Consider the following 9,112-nt stretch of genomic DNA (forward strand, 5'->3'; position numbering starts at 1 on the left):
GCTCCCTATCAGATTGCCACGACAGCTGCTCCAAATCTTTTCCACTCTGCTCAAGCCCGGACTGACCCTGCTCGCCTCCCCTCCCTGGGACAGACCTCTTCCTGGCTAAGAAATCCAGCCCTCTGTGCTGCTGGGACTTCTTTCTTCCCTTCGTCCTTTTCACAGAGATGATTTCTAACATTCTCCTTCCCTTTCCTCCCACTCTGGGGAAGAAGCAGTTTTTATTCCTCTCAAAGCTAAGCCTTCCACCTGCACCCCCAACTCTGTCATCTCTTTTTTCTCTGCCCTCTTTCTCCAGTATCACCTCTTCCAATCCCCCAACCTCCATTTCCTCTCAGTCCTGAGTCTTGTGACTCACTCTAATTTCTTTCACCCTAAGAAACAAGCAGTAACAAAGCCCTTACTTTGTCCTCCACCATGCCTCTTTCCTTTCCCTTATTATTTTGCTTTTCATGCTGTCAAGTGGGGTTCTATTTTGCTCCCCTTGTCCCCATAAACCAACCACACTGAGCTAATGTCCCTGGAATATGCCTTGCTGTCACCTTCCTCCCTGGGAGGCAGGCTTCTGAGTTGGAAAAAGCATTGACATGGGAGTCAGCCACTCAGGAGTTTAAATCCTGGCTTTGCCCCATATTGCTATATAATCTTGACCCTCACTTGGCACACTATTAATCTTCCCAAGGAAAAGAAAATGGAAGCACCTAATTCCCTGGCTTGCTGTTGATACTAAATGCTTATGCTTGTGAAATGCCCAACACATAGTTGGTGTAAAATAAAAAAATACCCCCTTCCATCCCTTGCTGATTCCTTCATGTGCAACACCTTTGCTGTCTTCCATCAGCCTTTTCAATTTCCATCCACCCTTCAAGCCTGGTCTTACTCTTTCCTCTCTACCTGTGGGGCCCAAGTTCTTCCACTTTGTTTGCTCTCTGACCTTGTTCCTCTGTTATAGTGGGTACCGGGGTCTATTTGGATATATCAGGCTCATTTGTACATATTTGTCTGACCTCTAATAAAATCAAGATCTTCTAGGTACAGGGATATTGAATTCACCTTTGGACCCCTTTAGACTACCTTTCAGAGCACCTTACATTAACAGCGACTCAGTAAATGTTAAGTTTAAAAAAAATTTTGGGAAGCCTGGGCAGCTCAGGTTAAGCGTCCGACTTCGGCTCAGGTCATGATCTCAGGTTTCCTGAGTTTGAGCCCCACATCGGTCTCTGTGCAGACAGCTCAGAGCCTGGAGCCTGCTTCAGATTCTGTGTCTCCCCCTCTTTCTTCCTGTCCCCCGCTCACACTCTGTCTCTCTCTCTTTCCCTCAAAAACAAATAAACATTAATTTTTTTTGATTTTAAAATATTTGCTTAATGCTAGATATATCTAGATCTATCTGTATGCTAGATATCTTTATAACATAAAAATATAAAAAAACTAAGCTGATCTTTTTCTCATCTATGAATATACTCTCTAACCTTGTAGAATTTATAAGACAGGGATTTACAGTGTAAAGAGACCTAGAAAAACCAAAAAACCAAAACAACAACAACAAAAACCCAAACCTGTACCAGAGACCATCAACAGGTCTAGCCGGATTTTTTGTGGTCCTTATGCTAGCTCATGGACATCATTTGCCTTCAGGTTACTCATGTCCTACTTTGGCAAGTCATGAAGATGTTCCCTGCTTGGTGGAATCCATCAGATTTCTCGGGTGGAAGAGGAAATGGTCAGACTGGCCAAAGCTAAGATTCTTCCCAGCTTGCCCAGCTACAGATCAGTGATCACGCATTGTGAGCACCCCATAATTAAGACACTCATTTATAAAGGTGACTGAGGATGCATCTCATGTTGGTCCTGTAATGAAACTTCTTTGAAGAGGGCTGTTTTCTGTAGGTGCATTAATTGATTAACTTATTTCTTCATGCAACACATGTTTATTGAGCGCCTGCTATATGAGCCCAGTGTGATGCTGGGTGCTGGGTGCTGGGAACACTTTGATGACTCAAGCCTGGTCTCAGCAGAGCTCTGGTTGACATTTGGCATCCTCTTCTTGGAAAGGGAGGACACACGGAGGTGGGCTGTGGGCTGGGCTGGGCCAGGTGGTGGCCTAGGCTTAGTGGTTCTCAGAGAGGACAGTCCAAGGGGACATCCCTCATCAGTAACAGCAGCACCTGCCCTTCCTGGCAGGACCCTCCACGCAGTTACTCTGAGCATGAGTCTCTGGGCTTGTCACATTATCCACAGGCAGCCTGAAATGCCTCCTGCTATACACACCAGCTTTCCTCAATTCATCTTTCAATCTGGAGGATTTACAAAGATTTATACCATTAAGAGCAAGATCTCAACAACAGGCTGTATGGGAAAAACATGTTTTTCTCCTGCCCGTATATGTATTAGTGTGTAAGCTCTTCTGGGCAGGGACCCATTTTATGTGTCATGTTGTCTCTGTAAAGCTTCATTCCCTCCTAGGCTTGATGTTTCAGAAATTTGGGTCTATAACTTCATCCGGGATCAACATTTAGGAATTAACACCAATTCTTGGTGAATGGTGAGTCACCTACATTTTACAGTGGGCCACATGGGTCTGATTCCTATCTCATACGCCCTGAGAAAAAAAAGGAGGAGATAATGCCAATATTACTTAGAGTCGAGCCTTCTTTTTGGCTAAGGAATGGTAGGGTAGAACTGAAACATGCTTGTCTTCCCCATGGCCCAGAGACCACAGCTTGAGATTCTTCAGGGGTGCTGGGGGTTAACACAGGACAGATGAGAGAGCAGGTTGTCCATGCTGTGCACTCCCTATACCTGCCCATGTATCAGATGTGCATGCTGTGTTGGTAGACAGTTGCGAAGAATCCACACTGCCTGGAAAGACAGAACCATCACAGTAGGGCCTGGTGGGGACTGGTGGATGGGAGGGGATATGGAGAATCTCTCCCAATTCTGCTTTGATGACTATGAACCTCTTTTTTCTCTCCTACTGGCTCAATGGCTGACCACCTGTCAGACGTGTCTGTGGGAGGATACCCAGATTCACTACTCAGGTCTCGATTTAGAAAGGGCTTACAAAGCAGAGAGGAGGAGAAGTGGAAAACAGGGAAGGTTTGTGGTCTGGATGGTTCCTCTGTGTTGCTGGGAGAGGGCAGGGCAGAGTGCAAGGGGCAGAGAAGAGGGGACAGGGTCCTCAGTTATCTGGCACTGTATGCTTTCAAGGGCAGTTTTCTGGCTCTTGGGTATAGGCAGATCCCAAAGGAAGGGATCTCTAGGCCCCATCCTGTAATTGTTACTTTGCCTCTTCTAAAAAGGATCACATCCCCCAAGTAGATTTTTTCTATGTTTATAGCAAATTTGGCTTGAAAAGCCATCTGAAACTTTACTGCATGTTTCAAGCCTAAATAATCCTATCATTTGGATGGGGTTGACAGTTTCTCAAGCCTGTTCTCATTTGCTCTCATTCTCATTAGATTTGATCCTTACCACACTTGCATGTAGGACGCAGGGTAGGTATTACTCATCCTGGTTTATGGGTGATGAATTCAGGCTCAGGTCTATTTTCATGGTAGAATTCTACTAGAGTGCCACTAGTGTCAAAAATATCTTACTTTTGGGGCACCTGGGTGGCTCAGTCAGTTAAGCGTCCGACTCCTGATTTTGGCTCAGGTCATGCTCTCATGGTTAGTGAGTTCAAGCCCAGAGTTCGTTTCCATGCTCACAGCATGGAGCCTACTTGTGATTCTCTATCTCCCTCCCTCTCTTTGCCCCTTCTCGATTTGCACTTTCTCTCTCAAAGTAAATAAACTAAAAAAAAAAAATATTTTACTTTTTTCGTTAAATGATGTGTATGTGGTAGGGGGATACTTAGTGGGCATTATATATGTCACCATGGAGATTCCAACATCCAGTTTGACAGAACAGTGATGAGTTCAGGATTACATGGACACAGCCTGGGGGTGGGGTAGAGAAGCTGAGGGGCTGTTGAAGAGGTGGTGAACCTCACCCTGGCCAGAGGGGCTCACCCCACACTGTGGTCAGCCTAAGGTACTTCTTTCCTTCTCTCAGAGAGCAGCTAACTCAAGAGCCCTTCTCTCATCTCTGACAAGCCCACAGATTATTTCTTCTGGTGTATGGACACAGGGGATGCTGCTCAGCTAAATGAGTGCATGTGCCCTTTATCTTTGGAATCTTTCTTAGCCCCACCCAGAAGACCAACAAGAATGCAAAGTGAACAGGACCCTGTATCATACCTGATATATTTCTTTTTTTTTACAAAACATGTTTATTTATTTATTCTTAGAGAAAAAGAGCACAAGTGCAGGAAAGGCAGAGACAGAGAGGGAGAGAGAGAATCCCAAGCAGGTTCCACACTATCAGTGCAGAGCCCAATGTGGGGCTCAAACCCATGAATCATGAGATTGTGACCTGAGCCGAAACCAAGAGTGAGACGTTTAACCAACTGAGCCACACAGGCACCCCTCTTTTTTCTCTTTTTTAAGTAGGCTCTAAGCCTAGCATGGAGCCCAACTTAGGGCTTAAATTCATGACACTGAGAGATCAAGACTTGGATGCTTAACCAACTGAGCCATGCAGGCACCCCTCACCTGCTAAATTTCTGACCAGCCAAAGAAAACCAACTAACAACTTATAGCCAATACGGGCAGCCATTATAAAAAATTCAGGGTGAACAGAATGGCTTGATTTGACCAATTGGGAACAGTTAGGGATTGAAATAAAATTGCACATTAGGTAGGAAATGTAAATCATCTTAGGTTACCGTTCTCTCTTTGACCATCTTATCAGTGTAATTTGGGTGTCGCCAATGTACACTCACTAAATATTTCCATGTGCTCACTCGAAATTTGAAGTCATATATGTTACGGTCATAGACATTTTCAATTTGTTTCAATTATTATGTTACATTTCCTATTTAATGTAATAGGAATTTGGGGATAGAAATGAAAATAATCATAGTCATAAACGTATTACTTGAGGACAGAAAAGAGATGTTTCCTGTCATCTCTCTCATAAACTAGAAATGCAGCTAACACTTGTTCTGCCTGTCAGCAAAAACATCATGGACCACGGACTACATCATGGACCACTTAGCAAGAAAATCCGGGATGGCCCACAGCTGGCAAGTGGATTATATCGGTCTATTATCCATGGCCCCAGGTTGATAGCCATGGATCTTGACTGGAATAGATAGATGCTCATTCTAGATTTAGATCTGCATTTCCAGGAATTGAAGCAAACACCTCTAACACTGTAAGGGACTTAGAGCAGGAAGTTTTCAAATTTGGACCTACTTCTTATGTATCATTGTGAGAATCAAGGAATCTATGTTACTATAAGTGCCTTATAATGTTGTGCTGTCAAGAGTCATGTGCAATGGACTTACACACTTACCACTCACAAAGCAGTGGACTGATTGATATTGAAATGGGCAATTGAAACACATTGCTTGCCAAATTGTAGGGGAGAGGGGGATGAGGGACTGGGGGGTGGCATCACGAGAGAATGAATGAGTGTTAACACTTAAAAAAAGTACTAATTCAAGTTGAAGGAAAATATTAGTTGCTAGTACAACAGGATGCAGGATATTTTAATGTCTTAGACAATTTAGAGATGAAAATTGGCACATTGCTGACTGATAAGATCTGCCTTAACATCCAGTTTCCCAAGTGAGATGCTTTCGTGTAGTATAGAAATAGCTCCTGAAGTTGAAATTTGTTCACGATTCCAAAGCCTAGTTGATGAGAGTAGAAGTGCTACCCTCAACATCTCAACAGAATCAGTCACTCAGGGAAAATGTAGCCAGAGTTGTCCCAGCAGAAGTAAATCAAAGAAAGTAGTCTTGGATGCTAGCATACATAACACTTGAAACAAAATATTTACTACTCAGTGTCTACTTCATCAGAAATGTGGGTTACTTGGAATGTGTACACCTGCCACGTTTTATTTTTTATTTATTTTTAAAATTTATTTGAGAGAGACAGAGACAGCATGAGTGGGGGAAGGGCAGAGAGAGAGAGAGAGGAAAAGAGAGAGAGAATCTCAGCCAGGCTCCTCGCTGCCAGCACAGAGCCCAATGCGGGGCTCGAACTCACGAAACCATAAGATCATGACCTGAGCCAAAACAAAGAGTTGGACACCAAACCGACAGAGCTACCCAGGCATCCCAACATATGCTATGTTTTAGAAGATGAAGCAAATAATCACAAAACATTTGTTTTTAAAACAAAGAAAATGAACTAAGCAGCAGCTACCATCTGCTGACTGCCTGTTATGCTTCTGTGTACTTTATTTTACAATAGCCACAAGGTAGATATTGTGTCCATTTTATGTATGAGGATGCTATGGCTGAGAGATTAACATTTTGGGGGGAGTCATAGAGCTAGTAACAGCCAAGACTAACTGACTTCAAAGCCCAAGTTTTGTTTTTTGTTTTTCTTGATTCTGCTCTATGAAGTGTTTATTCAGAAAACTCTCTTAAAGAGTCCATCCAGAGTCCATAAACATTTTAAGTGAATCCTCTATGGCTTTTACAGGTGTACCTATGTGTGTATATGCACACACACACATATCTATGTACATACATGGCACAGAGTGTCAAGGAATGGATATACTGTTTATTGTAGGCAGAACCTTGCCAGGGGCGTTCCCTTAATGGAGTCATCAAATTCTCAGGTTCTGAAAATGGACTGTGTCAGTTAAATGTTATCTAAGGGACTGACTCATGCTGACCCAACTGACTGATAAAACAGGTATTGCTTTGGCAATTAAATGTGAGCAAAAGTGATAAAATTCACTAAGTTTCCTTCCCAGCATGGTGGTGACCGTGGAGGCATGGGTTAAGAGGGAGCTTCTGTCAGTCAGCTGGGTTCCTGGGTGATTGCCGAGCTGACCTGAGCTGGGCAGCAGTGGGAGAGGGAAATTAAGCTTGCCACTGAATCAACAGAGGTGATGGGGTTGGGTGTTAGGTATATAACCTCGCCCATCCTGACTGATAGAATAAATTGGTCACTCCTTCTTATATATAACAAAGGATGAAATCTAGTCCAAGCATGTGAATAAGAGGGGTGCTTGAGGCCAAAGATGGTTTTTAATAAAACCTACATTAAAATCTCAATGACCTGTAACCCAACTAATCAAAATTCAGTTAATTTGTGCACTTACCGTTCTCTTCAGTGTGCTGGTCCAAGGCACCTTCATCTCTGGATTATCGGAACTGTTTCTGCGTGCATCTACCTTCATCACCCAGACTCTTTCCTTAATCCAGTCCTGGGGTGGACCTTTTCCAAAATTGTGTTTTTACTATCTTCCAAACTGATGTTTTAGTTAACAGTGTATCAGGACTGTCTCTCTATGAAGTTAATGAAATTATTTCTCGCTGAAGGAATGTGGCTTGAAAATCAGGGCCAGTCATTTGCCCAAGGCCCTTCCTCCCATGGGGGGCTGATCCTGGTGTGCTCTACCAAAGAGAAGGGCCGGTGGTGAGTTGATGTACGGAGAATTAGAACAAAAGGAATGAAGTCTCTGCAAGGACTACTTCTATCAGCAGAGGTGCCCCAACTGTCAGGCATCCTGACCCCCAGCCCAGTCCTCTGTACATATAGTACATCTAAGGCTTGCTTAACCAGAAAGTGGAATCTGGCTAACTGAGAGCTCATGGTACACTCTATTTTGTAATAAGGTGATATCTGCATTCCTAAGAAGCCTCAGGTTATCAAAAACTGAATTAAAAAAGAATTGTTTTGACGGTTAAAAAAAGGTAGAAGCCTTCTTACCACATTTAAATTATTTTTCTTGCAGGATTTTCAATAATAAAGGTATTTTGAAGATATATTTTGTAATTGAAAACTTAAAACCCTGAACTATTTCATCAAAACTGACAAAAGCAATGCTATGTGGATTGAAGACACAGGAAAGCCTATATGATATATAAGGTTGAAAATAAAATCTATGGATTTATAAACCAGGAAAAGGAACCCCAGCACAGCTCATGGCTACCAGAGCCTGGGCAGTGGGCCACTCAAACCAAATGTGCTTGTGACCCCCACTCAGCTTCTTCTCCTCCTCACATTCTGCCCGGTGGTGATCATGTGAAAACCAAGCACAATAGGTATAATACAAACTATGTTCTCATAGTTATTGCTTTCTTTTTTTTTTTTTTTTTAATTTTTTGATGTTTATTTTTTGAGAGAGAGACAGACAGCATGCAAGCTGGGGAGGGGCAAAGAGGGAGACACAGAATCTGAAGCAGGCTCCAGGCTCTGAGCTGTAAGCACAGAGCCCGACATGGGGCTCAAAACCATGGACTGTGAGATTATGGCTTAAGCTGAAGTCGGATGCTCAACTGACTGAGCCACTTAGGCGTCCCTTTGCTTTCTTTCTTTCTTTTTTTTAAAGAAATTTTCTTTAATGTTTTTAATTATTTTTGAGAGAGAAAGAGAGAGAGAGAGAGAGAGAGGGAGAACGCGTGCAAGTGGGGGAGGGGCAGAGAGAATGGGAGACACAGAATCTGAAGCAGGCTCTAGGCTCTGAGCTGCCAGCACAGAGCTGGACACGGGGCTCAAGCCCATGGACTGTGAGATCATGACCTGAGCCAAAGTCGGATGCTCAACCGACTGAGCCACCCCTGGCACCCCAACTATTGCTTTATTTCTTATTCACATTAACAAAAACATGTATTAGAGTGGCTATACCTGTGCATATAGTCATTACCACTTATGTGAATCAACGGAGAAATAAAACAAGGAAACAGACAAAAAGGACATGTTTTTCCTCTTTCTAATGTGGGCTGCCAGTCTTTGTTTCAAATAGTGGTCCCTCAAAGCACAGGCCACAGGGAAGGAGATGCTGTGGGTGTGACCATGTAACAGGACCCGTGGTTCTCACAGCTGAGTATATTGTCCAAATGGGAAAACTACCTGCCATTTGTTAGAATTGAATGCTTGCCAGAGTATGTCTCTTTCATTAGGAAGATACCTAAAAGGATGCACACACTGTGTGATATCTGATGTTTTATCTGAAAGTAGATGAGGTCTGGGGGAAGGGGAGGAGCAGGGAAGGCAGAGAGAGAGACAGAGTGAGCAGAAACAAATGAAATAGTTGGAAA

The sequence above is a fragment of the Panthera onca genome, chromosome B2 (assembly GCF_046562875.1).
Source record: "Panthera onca isolate mPanOnc1 chromosome B2, mPanOnc1 haplotype 2, whole genome shotgun sequence".
Lineage (NCBI taxonomy): Eukaryota > Metazoa > Chordata > Mammalia > Carnivora > Felidae > Panthera > Panthera onca.